The sequence below is a fragment of the Maylandia zebra genome, linkage group LG15, assembly GCF_041146795.1.
Source record: "Maylandia zebra isolate NMK-2024a linkage group LG15, Mzebra_GT3a, whole genome shotgun sequence".
Lineage (NCBI taxonomy): Eukaryota > Metazoa > Chordata > Actinopteri > Cichliformes > Cichlidae > Maylandia > Maylandia zebra.
In genome coordinates, this window is record NC_135181.1 from 30,150,910 (window position 1) to 30,163,879 (window position 12,970).

Genomic DNA, 12,970 nt, shown 5'->3' on the forward strand with positions numbered 1-12,970 from the left:
TGATTGAACTGAGATGGCATAAAAAAATGATAAATTAAAGAATGTTCATGGTTGTGTCTGTCAACTTCATTGCTGTGAAAATTAACCTAATTTTAGTGGCACTAATGCAAAACCTCATCTTCTTTCTCTAGTAATTAACACACCTGTTGAAATGGAAGGATTTGTAGCTTCAGCTTACCTGTGTTTTGTTATTTAACTATACACATTGAAAATACAAAGACATTATTTATATGCACTGCTAAATACAACAAGGGAACTATTGAATCAAAGTGTATTGAGTCAATAAAACTTGTAGGGTGTGGTCAGAAAAGTATCAGAGGGGTTGTTAATCAGTGTTAGTGAAATGAACAACAGGTGCGCTAGAGCAACGGTCCCCAACCTTTTTTGCGCCACGGACTGGTTAAAGCGCAATATTTTCACGGACCGGCCTTTAACCCTTCAAAGCCGGTCCCGGTAGCACTGCAACCACATAAGCTAGCGCAATAATTTTTTTTGCATATGAAACCGGATTTGTTGTACTTACATCTGATGCCATCAGCTTGTCCTAGGTCACAGTTTCCTTCCACATATAGCTTTGCAAAAACTGCAAAGCTTGCAGCAACAAAAACATAATATTCCAGAAACACGCTTTGCCATCCGATCAGCTGTTTGTAACACTTCCTACGTCCATCAGCACGAACTATCGTGTCATCCATGTCCTGCCCGAAACCGGAAGTGACGTCATTTTGCGGAAATGTAGTTTTTTACTATCAAGGCCTTATGAGCCTATACTGGTATTTTTAAAAGTTATGTTTGACTTTATGACTTTGTGTGTCGTTTCTGGGATGCTTAGGACTCATATTGCACTGCTGGAAACTGTTTATTTTGATGCATATGCTGCTTTTTTTGCAAATTTGCATTATTATATTTATTTTCGTTTTTCCTGCAGTGTATAAAAATTGGTGTATTTCAAAAATAAAACTATGAAGACACTTAAAATAAATTTCCTGTGGTGGGAAACTATTTTGTGCAACTTTTTTGTACTTACAGTTTTGAGGGATAAGCCTCTTAAATTTCTCTAACTAGAAATATATGTTAAAAAAACAAAAATGATTTTAAATTTTTTTTGTAGTTTATTGCACTTTCTTGCAATTTATGTAGTTACTATGCACTTAATGCAGACATATTATTAAAATTTGGGCTATAACGGTTGTATTGATGTATGTCACACAGTGGAAAATTGTGTTTTTATATTTTGTTTTGGATTAGACTGTGTTGGTACATAGTGTCGATTTTATTTGCATGATTTTATTGTAATAGTGATATTGAATGTTTGTTTATTGATATTCCTATTGCATGATTTTATCCCCATATTTATAGTGTGTGTTTAGTGTTGATTGAACAATGTTGTTTTTTTGTTTTTTGTTTTTTTTTTTTTTATTCCACTGTGGATTAAGCGGACAATTGTAGGCACCTGTGAGGTGGGGGCGTTCCCCGAGGTGGCCTATCAGCCGCCAAACTGACTTAAGGGAGATGGTGAGCGCAAAGACTGAAAGAGAGACACACGAAAAGTGAAGAGCTGGAAACAAAACGTGTGCAAGCCAGCTTATGAACAGAAGGACCTCCGGCCTGACTGTGGGGCGCCACGAGACATTCAGCGATCGGCCAGCATAACCCGGCGATCCAGTCCCGACGGACAGAATAGCGACCGTGGGAGGCGACGCGTGAAATCCACAGTAGGGCAGGGGCACTGGCGTGCACAGATAGAGACGAGGTGGTGCTGAAGCACTTGCCCTTTTGCCCTCAGTCCAAAAAAGTGCCCTTTTGAAAGACGTGATTTTTTTTTTTTTTAAAGCTGCGCGATTTAAAAAGGTGTGAAAATAATGGCTTGATTTGTGCCCCTTCTTCAAAGACACCCGAACCCTGTCGCTTTTTCACTGTCACCGTGTCACGTGAACACGCTTGCAGTTCATTTGTTGTGAGGCGTGTAGCAGCGGCATGACATAGGACTACTTGGAGTAGGCATAGTAGGCTAACTATAGCGACTGGGAGCCACGGCGGACAACACTGCAGCTCTTTCCCTTCCCAACCAGTCAGGTAACCCATGAATCGAGTGAAATTATTCTGTTTGCCCTCTAAGACCAACCTGCAATTGTTTTGTTGTGAAGTAGCCTGTCAGAAACTGCACATGACAAACTTTGCCAGCTTGCCCCCTCCATCCATCCATATGGATAAACAAAAAAACGACACATTTAAAATGTAACTGTGGCGGAGGCGTGGCCCCGGGCGCAGCTGCAGGGGAGGAGTGGAGCAGAAGGCTCAACAGGGCGGCGCTGCGAGGCCGGTAAGGACAGCTGATGGTGTTTATGTACTGATGATGGTCTCCCTCCGCTGTGTTTTTATAGTGAGACGGGGAGGAGCGGCCAGGGAGAGATCAGCTGGGCTCGTGAGCTGTCAGGCTGTGCGACTGATTCAGCTGTCAAAACAAACACGTCAATAAATGTGGAAGTTGGCAGTACATACCTGCGTGTGCGTGTATTTGTGCCTGGTGTACTCCACAAGTGGTGCCGAAACCCAGGAAAGTGCCGGTGGGGGAATGTCCGACCCACAGGCCGCGCCACCCGCCCAGCCTCTGCAATTCTTGGCGCAGATGCTAGCGGAGATGGCGACGATGAGCCGGGATCAGGCGGCCGACCAGCGTGCCCACCTGGCCGCGCTGCGGGAGCAAACGGACCGACAGACGCAAGTTCTGGAGCAGCTGGTCGGGGCCGCTGCCATGCCGAAGCCCTCGCCACTGTCGGTGGCGGTGCCCCGGATGGGGGACGGGGACGACCCACAGGTTTTTTTGGAGACCTTCCGTGCCACGGCGGAGGCTTGCCAATGGCCGCGGGAGGAGTGGGCTCCGCGGCTGCTTCCCCTGCTGTCTGGGGAGGCACAAACAGCGGCTCTGAGTCTGCCTCCGGCGTCGAGGAGCAGCTTCCCGGATGTGAGCCTGGCGGTGGTGGACAGGCTGGGGCTCACCGCCGAAGACCATCGCCGGCGGTTCCGGGCCTGTCGGCTGGCTACAACGGACCGACCATTCGCCTGGGCCCGGCAGCTGCGCGACGTGGCGGTGCGCTGGTTGCAGCCGGGAGCATCGGAGGGCGAGACGAAGCTGGTGGACAAGGTGGTGCTGGAGCAGTTCACGGAGGGATTGCCAGCGGAGACGGCGAGATGGGTCCGGTGCCACCGGCCCGCAAGCTTGGAGGTAGCGGTGACGCTGGCGGAGGACCACCTTGCCGCTGGAGCAGGGGAGCCCGGGGACGCCGGACGGAGGCCGAACAAACAGGCCCCAGTGCCGGCCCCCGAGGCGCCGTGTGCCGGCACCAGGGCAGGCAGAGCAGCTGCCGGCGCTGAGCCCCACTAACCCTTTCGCGGCGGCGGTGCCATCCAGGGGAACCGAGCCGAGTGGAGCCGCCCCCGAGCCACGGAGGGCAGCACAAACGCCGGGGCCGGAGTGTTGGAAGTGCGGGCAGCCGGGACACCTGAGGAGGGATTGTCCGCTTATGGAAGTGGGGCAGGTGTTCCGCGTTGCTGGCGCCCCAGCACCCTCCCCTGGTCCAGGAGGGACATACAGTATTCGGGTAAGGACTCGAGGGGATATACGCCAGGCGTTGGTGGACACGGGCTGCACACAGACCCTCGTGCACCAAGGCTTGGTTCGCCCCGGGGCATTATTGGAGGCAGAATGGGTGGAGGTGAGGTGTGTTCATGGTGATGTGCACCGGTACCCCATGGTGCCGCTGCTGCTAAAATACAAGGGCCATACACATAGGGTAACGGCGGCGGTTAGCCCGCGCCTGTCGCACACCCTGATTCTGGGTACCAATTGGCCGGGGTTTCATCAGCTACTGGGGCAGTACGCGGGGGTGCGATCACGACCGGAAGCGGGGTGTAGCGTGTGCGCGGCATTCAGCGGTGACGCGGGGTCGTCCGACACCGACTCCGGGGAGGAGGAGCCCCGGAAGTGTCCCCCATGGGTGATTTCCCACTGGAGCAGTCTCGTGACGGCACCCTACGCTCAGCCTTTGACCAAGTGATGGCTATTGATGGTCACGTGGTGCGCCCTGAGGCCGCGCAGACCTACCCGCGTTTCGTCTTATTAAATGACCGTTTATATCGAGTGAGTCGTGACACTCAGACTGAGGAAACACACACCCAGTTGTTGGTGCCGCAGGGCCGCCGGGAAACACTTTTCCAGGCGGCCCACTATAACCCCATGGCAGGGCATATGGGCTACGAGAAAACTCTGGAGCGAATAACGGCCCGATTTTATTGGCCGGGCATCCGAGCGGATGTGCGCCGCTGGTGCGCGTCCTGCCCGGACTGCCAACTTGTTAACCAGCCGGCCATACCGAGAGCGCCTCTGCGCCCTCTCCCCCTCATTGAGGTCCCGTTTGAGCGCATCGGCATGGACCTCATCGGGCCGTTTCACCGGAGTGCACGCGGTTACCGCTTTGTGTTAGTCCTGGTGGATTACGCAACGCGGTACCCGGAAGCAGTTCCGCTGCGCACCATCTCGGCTAAGTGTGTGGCGCAGGCACTGTTTCAGGTCATCTCCCGAGTCGGAATCCCGAAAGAGATACTGACTGACCAGGGCACGTCGTTTATGTCTCGTACACTGCGGGAACTGTACGAATTACTGGGCATTAAATCTATTCGGACCAGCGTCTACCACCCTCAGACTGACGGGCTGGTGGAGCGGCTGAATAAGACCTTAAAGTCCATGATTCGGAAGTTCATTAACGAGGATGAACGCAATTGGGATCACTGGCTAGACCCTCTGTTATTCGCAGTGCGGGAGGTGCCCCAGGCCTCCACGGGATTTTCTCCCTTTGAACTGCTGTTCGGCAGGAGGCCACGTGGGGTGCTCGACCTGATTAAAGAAAGCTGGGAGGACGGTCCGAGCCCCGCCAAAAATGAGATTCAGTACGTGTTGGACCTGAGAGCAAAACTCCACACTTTGGGGAGGTTGTCACGGGAGAATTTGCTCCAGGCTCAGCAGCGTCAGCAACGCCTGTATGACAGAGGGGCTAGACTCAGGCAATTTTCACCGGGAGATAAAGTGCTTGTGTTACTCCCTTCTTCCAGCTCGAAGTTGCTCGCCAAGTGGCAAGGTCCCTTTGTGGTCACACGGCGTGTCGGGGACGTGGACTATGAGGTCGCTCGGTCGGACAGGGGAGGAGCCGCGCAGATTTATCACCTCAATCTCCTCAAACAGTGGCGAGAGGTCGAAACCGCTTCTCTGGTGAGCCTGGTGAAGGAGAGAGATGAGTTGGGGCCTGAGGTGCCAAATTCTATCATTCCCACCTCCCTCCCTTGTGACGACCATCTCACACAGGCCCAGAGAGCGGATGTTGTCGCGTTGCAACAGCGTTTTGCGGACGTGTTCTCCCCCCTGCCCGGCCGGACGTCCCTCATCGAGCACCATTTCGTGACGCAGCCCGGCGTGACGGTGCGTTCACGGCCCTACAGGCTCCCGGAGCATAAGCGAAAAATCGTGCAGAGGGAATTGGCGGAAATGCTGAGGATGGGAGTAATAGAAGAGTTGCACAGTGCCTGGTGTAGCCCCATCGTTCTGGTGGCGAAGAAGGATGGGTCTATACGGTTCTGTGTCGACTATCGCAGGGTGAACGAAGTGTCACGCTTTGATGCCTACCCCATGCCTCGGGTCGATGAGCTCCTGGACCGGTTAGGCACGGCCCGCTTTTTCACGACGCTGGACTTAACCAAGGGCTATTGGCAGATTCCCTTGTCTGCCGAGGCCAGGGAGAAAACGGCCTTCTCCACTCCGTACGGTTTGTACCAGTTCGTGACACTCCCGTTCGGCCTGTTCGGGGCCCCGGCCACTTTCCAGCGTCTCATGGACCGGGTACTGCGTCCGCACGCGGCGTATGCTGCCGCCTACCTGGATGACGTGATCATCCACAGCGACACCTGGGCGGAGCATGTGCTGCGGGTGGCCGCGGTCCTGGAGTCCCTGAGGGGGGCGGGGCTCACGGCCAATCCAATAAGGCTACATGCCATTAGGCAGAGGGCTCTTTTGAGCCCATTTTTCGTTACAAATTTTAGGATGATCTCACGGAAATCTGTGAATAAATACAAAGTTTTCAAACTGAAGTCAGTGACGGGAAGACATCACACTTTTTAGAGATGGAACTGCAGAAAAACCTAAAACCTTGACATGATTATGAATAATAGAATTATGGACGTTTCTCCGTTTTTGTGGATTAGCCTTTCCATAACTAACGTCAACTACTGTCCTACTTTGGTAAGATTGAAATTAATGTTTTTGACTGTCTTTAGTAGGTGTCTCCTGTGAGAAAGTTAGAACACCGTCCAACTGTCTAAAGATGCAGTCTTTAGCCTAACTGGTTGTTACTGACTCAGCGATGCTCGCAGACATTTACGCACTGTGTTGTGACCTGATTGTGACAGAACAGTGACGTTGTTATTGGTAGTTTGAAGGGTACAGTGTTGGGGGTGGTGCATGTTAAAAGTTTTGAGAAGCACTGGTTAGACATGTTAATTTTTTTTGGTGTAACATATTGGCAACATTAACACATTAATTTGCTAAAGGAAAAATAGGCAGTTCCCAATTGCCTGTGAAAACGACCATTCTGCCCTGTTCTTGTAATGACCACAGTCAGTCTTATTCGTTCTCATACATTTTGGTCTATTTATTTACTAATTTCAGCAAGCATAATGCCTAGGAAAGAGAGGCTGAGAAAGGAGAAAGAAAGGGATCTACAACAGGCAGCCCAGGGAAGCAGTTCTCTGCTCTCCTGGATGAAAGCAAAGGAAAATGAAGATGAAAGGTCAGAGTCAAGGGCAGAGTCAGGTTCTATTTTAATGTTTTAATGTAACCTGCTCCTTGCAGTTAATTCTATTGAAAAATCTTAAAAGCTGTTCACACTTAGTTTTTAATGAACTTAATCAGCAGACATTGAGCTAACTATTATTTTGTACCTACGAAAGTTATTTCTATGTTACAAGACTTGCAGTATGGGTTATTATTAAAACTATCTGTTTAAGCTTATTATTATGATAAATAATAATACTATTATTATTATTATTGCTCCATTGTAGTCAGTCACAGCAGGGAAGCAGCTCTATGCCATCTACCAGCATAGCAGAAGAGGGAGATATAGAAACAGATGAAGCCGCGACCAATGCAGCAACAGGTTCAGTTAGGCATACAGACACTGATGTAGTGCTCTCTGAAGACCACAATGAGGAAGAACCGATCGATCACATAATGTCAAAGTTAGCAGCTTTACAATACCCAACAGATCCAACACACATCCATACATTTAAAATAAAGCGCAATGACAGATACGTTTCAATGTGCTGCAATGTGGGCCCATGTCAGCCTGATATACCTTACCCCAAAACTGAGGGGAGATCATTCCAGAAACAGTGGTTTTCTGCTAATGTGTGGCTGGAATACTCACCCACTGCTAATTCAATGCATTGTTTTAGTTGTCGGCTTTTCCTCTCGGATGAAAAATATAAAAGCAGAACAGCCTGGACAACTGATGGCATCAGAAAGTGGAGTACTGCTCTTGAAAAAATCAAACAACACTCCAGCGCAGAGATGCACATGACAAGCATGGTTAGATGGATCAATTTCAAGAAAAAGGCCCTTCAGTCTGCATTTGATGTTTCAGACGTAAAAGGGGTGGAAGTTAGAGAGCGAGAGAGGCAGACAAACAAAGAAATCCTGACAAGATTAATTGACCTAACAGTGTATCTTGCACGTCAGGGACAAGCATTCCGAGGTCATGATGGGAGTGAGTCCAGTGATAACCGTGGCAATTTTCGTGAATTAGTCAATGTATTTTCCCGCTACGATAGTGTGCTGAAAATGCATTTGGAAAAAATTGCCACAGTTAAAGCCACCAAGACAAGGCCCCAGGTGTCACTGCTTTCCAACAGAAGTCAAAATGACATCATTGCAGCACTAGGAACTTACATCAGGAAGGAGATACAACGTGAAATAAAAGAGGCTGAAATGTATTCCATTCTACTTGATGAAACCTCTGATGTTTCACACAAAGAGCAAGTGTCATTTGTTGTGTGATATTTTCATCATATGCAAATAAAGGAGAGATTCATCGAAGTGTGCAATGTTGATACAACTACAGGCCAGGAGCTGGAGAATACAGTGTTCTTGCTTCTGCAAAAGAATGGCCTAGAGATGAAGAACATGTATGGTCAAGGCTATGATGGAGCAGCCAACATGAGTGGCATGTATAAAGGTCTCCAAGCTAGAATCCGTGCACACAATGAGAAGGCCCTCTATGTGCACTGCAAAGCCCATTGCCTCAATTTGGTACTAGTGGAGGCATCAAAGTCCAGCAAGCATTTTGTGACATTTTTCAACTTGGTGGAGAAATTGTATGCCTTTTGCTCAGGCTCCCCAAAGCGTCATGCTGCCTTGGTCAAATTTCAGGAGTCTCTCTTTCCTGGACAACGTGTTATGGAGCTCCAGCAGCTGTCAGATACTCGATGGGCTTGCAGGGAAAAAGCACTGAAGGCACTTCAGAGAAATTTGAAAGCCATTTTGATGCTCTTTGATGACATCAGTGACAGTGACCCACCTAACCTGGCCCAAGGTGATGCTCAGATGTACAGAAATGCCATTAATTTTATGTTCATTCTCTGCATGGAAATCACCACACCAGTATTCGAAGTCACTGCTTTGGCATCAGATTCTCTGCAGGAAGAAGGGTTGGACCATTCCACTGCCTACAAGGTAATTGATGGTGTGCTTCACACATTGCAAACCATGAGGTCTGAGGAGAAATTTGGAGAGATATTTAGATGTGCATCAGAGAAGGCAGAGAGTTTCAACATTCCAGTACCTACCGTGGTGCCTGGTCAGGAGAGAAAGCGGAAAGTTCCAGTGCGTTTCCAACACAGCACCACAGTGTCTCAAGTAGGTGCTCAGTTTGAGTCAGTGGAGGCATATTTCAGGAGTGGTGTATATTTCACCTTTCTGGACATCATGACTGGGGAACTGAACAGGAGGTTCAAAGGGGACAATACTGGAAGCCCAACGGCCAGAATCATTCAGTCCTTCCAGCCCTTAACTGTGCATGCTAACTGGGTAGGCCCACCAAACCCAGAAGCCATTGAAGCTGTCCACATCCTCTGTGAATTCTATGGAGAAGATGAGGACCAGCTCAAAACAGAATTAAAGGTCTTCCACTCCAGCTTTAGTTCAAAAGACCTCAGAGAAATATTTCTGATACTGAGGGAAAACAATGGCCAGCTGATCTTTCCTGCCTTTGTCAAAATGATTCAGATCTATGCAACACTACCAGTGACAACTGCGACAGTTGAAAGATCCTTTTCAAAGCTAAAAATAATCAAAAATAAACTAAGAAGTTTGTGTGGAGAAGAAAGGTTGTCTGATCTCCTCTTGTTGGCCATTGAGAAAGATGTGGAGATCAATTACAACGAGGTCATCAACATCTACAAAGACATGGCACCAAGAAGGATGCTTCTTTAGAGTAGTACACTCCATTTAATGGACACTTGAGAATATGTATGTATATAGTTTAGAGTTGGATACAGATTTTATCTTTTTGTGGTGTGATTTTTGATTTTTAGAGAATGTTTTGAAATAAAAGTCAAATTGCATTTAACCTGTGCGATTTTTTTTATTATAAAAAGAAAAGGTTTTCCACATATGCAAAAAGTGCCCTTTTTTCCCCCTGGAGCACTTGCCCCCCAAAATGTCTGTGCACGCCACTGATGGTCAGTGTCACTGCTGGTAGTATGAGGCGATACCTGAAACCTGCAGAGTATGCACAGGTAGTCCATTTCATCCAGGATGTCTGTGTGGACCGAATGTGATGTGCCAGTTTTCAGCCATACCACCCTGAGCATCATCTCAGACGCTAAGCAGGGTCAGGCCTGGTTAGTACTTGAATTAGAGACCGCCTGGGAATACCAGGTGGTGTAAGCTTATGGGTGGCTGTAGAGCAGTCTGCAGGCATGCATTTACTCCAGAGATAGCAAATTTGTTTTCTTTAATGGCCACAGTGGAAAATAAGAACCACAAGAAGAGCCAGACACAATTTATATGACAAATGGCATGGTTTTATTTAATCAACAATGTATGCTCAAAATCTAAATGGGAAGAAGAATTTGGTATCAAGTATTAGATATCGCAACCACAGACATTCAAGAGGAAGAAGGTTTGCAGAATATCCATAAATGCTCCTACAATGCAAGACACTGATTCCATTTAAAGCTTTACATCGTATACACTTTTCAAGAGAAAGGAGAGACCTTCAGGGTATATTTTATGTAACCTACCTGCGAGAAATGCTCCCTAACTGAAGATATGTTGCCACAGTTTTGTTTTTTGTCCCAAGGTTAAAAAATATTGAGTCGACATCTTTGATTCAATGTCTCAAATTCTTCGGAAAGAAACTTATTCTCACTCGCTGGAAGAAGAGAGATGCACCCTTTTTAAAGCTCTGGCTTAATGACCTTGCAAATACATTACATGTGGAACAAATATGAGATACTCTTTCTGACAGACTCTCCTCTTTCAGTAAAATTTGAGCACCTCTACATTTCTGCAGCTATAACCATGTTATAGTTTTTTGGCTTCTCATTATGACAAACTAGCTGGGACTGGGGTTGTGGGCGCGTGGGAGGGTATTGTATCATATTAAGTCATGTTTTGTTATATTTTGTTATGCTATGTAATCTTAATGTACAAAATAACAGAGCTATCTGATTCTGTAAATTCCATTGTCATACAAATGTGAACTGCTCAATAAATATATCTTGAAAAGAACATTTATAACATTGAGTGAAACAAAAGTATGAAATCTCTAAACTTTGCACATATGTTCTGTTTCATAGAGCTGAACATGACCATTTGCGTTGAGTATGAAAGAAATGAAATTACATACAGATACAGCCTTTGGGTATGGAACTGGCTGCACATAAAAACAAAAGCTTTAATTTACAGCTCCAGCTCTCTCAGACTGGGCACAAAGAAATATAGCCTGTTGTTCTGCAGCTGCATGCCTCTTTTAGTTCAGCAGCTTCCAGGAAACTCTTCCAAGATGCCATATCTTTGCTGGTGTGTGGATTCATCAAACAACAAAAAAGTCTCTTGGCACACTGACACACAGGACTCTCCTTACACAAAGTATGAACAGGGCACACTTTCTGTTCAGAGCAGCTCGTATGTAGTTGGCTAAAATTATTATGTAATGCGAGTAAGCTTGGTGATTTGGCCTGCTTTCGACTCATGGTTTACTAAGTTGTCTGGTGTTGGCTTAGTTGCTTATTACATGGTCTAAGTCAGCGGTCTCCAACCTTTTTTGCGCCACAGACCGGTTTATGCCCGACAATATTTTCATGGACCGGCCTTTATTAAGGTGTCGCGGATAAATACAGCAAAATAAAACTAGTACCGGTACCGAAAAAAAGCAGATTTATTCATAACACATGTGAAAAGACCCAGGAAAACAGAGTTAACGATAAAAACGATAACAAAATAACGCTGAAAACCGATAAAAACCCTGAAAACCAAACATTTCACACCTGAGCCTCAACTCTCGCAGCCCGGTACCGGTCCGAGGCCCGGGGGTTGGGGACCGCTGGTCTAAGTATTGCTATGTGATAGGCATTTTTCTGGATCTCATTATCTCAGCTGATATTAAGCCTCATTAAGCCATAAAGTTTAGCTGCAGCTCTTAGTTTGATAAGGCTTATACTCTCAGTACTTACTGACATGCCTTACTGAGCCTTTCAGCTTAAAGGTACAGTCTGTAATTTGGGAGGTTATTTGGTAGAAAAAACCCAGTTTGCAGTTTGTGGAAGCTGATGTGCTCCCCCACTGCATTTCAATATAGTGGCTGGGGAGGACATCTGTATCCTGACTAATCGCATTTTATGTACGTGGCTAGAAAAAAACAGCACTGACAGAAATGTTAAGTTTATCCTTAAAAACTGAGAATGCATCAAGAAGATCCTGAGGTGAATCATCTCCAAAAGTTGATTCTGTTCATCTGGACGTAGCGTTTTCAGTGGGAGAAATGTTTCGTCACTCATCCAAGTGACTTCTTCAACCTCAGCTGACTGCAGGTTTTGCCAATCTTATAAACAGTACATTTGCATAATGACTGAAACCAGCCCACTGAAAGAACAATGGGCTGGGAGGTCAGTTCCTTCAACATGATTATGCAAATTCTCACGATCATTGATCAACAACCACTGACCAAAGACCACTGATCAATGGCCATAAGTGTCAGCTGAGACTGAAGAAGTCACTTGAATGAGTGACGAAGCGTTTCTCCCCCTGAAAACGCTACGTCCAGACGAACAGAATCATCTTTTGGAGATTTACTTACCTGGATGATTGAGAATGCATCAAGACATTTTAACCCACTTTGGCAAGGACTGCCTAAAGCTTGTACGTCAGTATGAGCAAACAGCATGTAAGAATGTGGATTGCAGAAACCACCTGAGATTCAGCCTCAGATGCAGACAATACAGGATTACTCCTAAAAGTCTGCAAATGAGCTCTTCAGTTAAAGGCTTCCGGGCAACAAAAATCCTCCAGAGGGCACAGCACCAGCTGCTTAATCTCACGAGGAGTGGATCTGACAAAGACTTACGATTCTTCTAGATGAAAGTACTCTTAAAAAGGTGTTTGATTTCACTGAGAAGGCTCGTCTAGCACAGCACAAAAAGTCTAAAACCAGGCAACAAAGGAAGTTTGACTTACTTGTTGTACGTCAGGAACCACAGCAAAATACAGAGAGTGTCCTCAATGGCCAGAACAGAGAAGGATGCGACACCGAGGATGTGAACAAGTGGGTGAAGAATTTGTCTGACAGACAGCTCACCCAAACAGAGAAAAACATCCTTGCTAAAGGGCTGAATTTTGCTGTCACACCAAGACAAATCCCGCTAG